The sequence below is a fragment of the Triticum dicoccoides genome, chromosome 7B (genome assembly GCF_002162155.2).
Source record: "Triticum dicoccoides isolate Atlit2015 ecotype Zavitan chromosome 7B, WEW_v2.0, whole genome shotgun sequence".
Lineage (NCBI taxonomy): Eukaryota > Viridiplantae > Streptophyta > Magnoliopsida > Poales > Poaceae > Triticum > Triticum dicoccoides.
Window position 1 is genome coordinate 716302035 of NC_041393.1, and position 1059 is coordinate 716303093.

The following is a 1059-nucleotide window of genomic DNA, read 5'->3' on the forward strand; positions in this document are numbered from 1 at the left end:
AAACGATTCGCCCCCCTGACTGCCGGGACCCACCAGCTACATCTTCGCACGCAAGGAAGTGCGTCCGGGCAAAAAAAACGATTCGCACCTTGACTGCTGAGACCCACCAGCTACATCTTCGCACGCAAGGAAGTGCCTGACAGTCGGGACCCACCAGGTCGAAGCGTACGTAGTGTTGTCATTCTGGTCGCGAACGTGTACGTACATACTGGTTGATGTAGAGGCGTGCACGTGTCTTAGTAGAGGCGCACACGTTTCATAGTAGAGGCACGCATGTAGCATGTACACGTACGTACAACGGCCAGGGTGCAAGAAAGAAAATACGGCCACGTACGTACATACGGGCGGGGTCTCGAATGCCTACTCGCGCATACGTATGGCCAGGGCTCGTGTACATGGCTGGGTCCGAACGGAGAAACAGCGTCGTCATCGTGTTCATGGGGAGGCAACGGAATGCGTCGTGTTCATGGGGAGGCAACGGAATGCGTCGTGTTCATGGGGAGGCAACGAAATGTGTCATGTTCATCGGGAGGCAACGGAATGCGTGGTCATGTTCATCGGGAGGGTTTGGACGGAACAGGCGATGGAAACGAAGCCTGGCGTACCGCAGAACGGACGAAACGGCCTTGTGTTAGACCGGCCACGTTCGAAACAGGATCCTGTTCATCAGGAGGGGTCTGGCGTACGGCAAAATGGAGGAAACGGACCTCCTACGGTTGAAACGGGGGTCCTGTTGATCAGGAGGGGTGTGGCATACCGCAAAACGGACGAACGGACTTGTGTTGGAGCGCTACGGTCGAAACGGGGGTCTTTTTCATTGGGAGGGGTGTGGTGTACCACAAAACGGGACTCCACGGGATACTGTTCATCTCCACCATCGACCTCCTCCATCCTCCACGTGCTCCTGTTCATCCAGCCTCCACCGCGCGCTACTCCACCAGCTATTATTCAACCACCCCTCCACGGTCACCCCTCCATCGTCTACTGTTAATCCAGCACTCCACGGGGTTGTCATGTTCATCCAGAGGCAACGCCACGGGGTCCTGCATCCACCCCCAC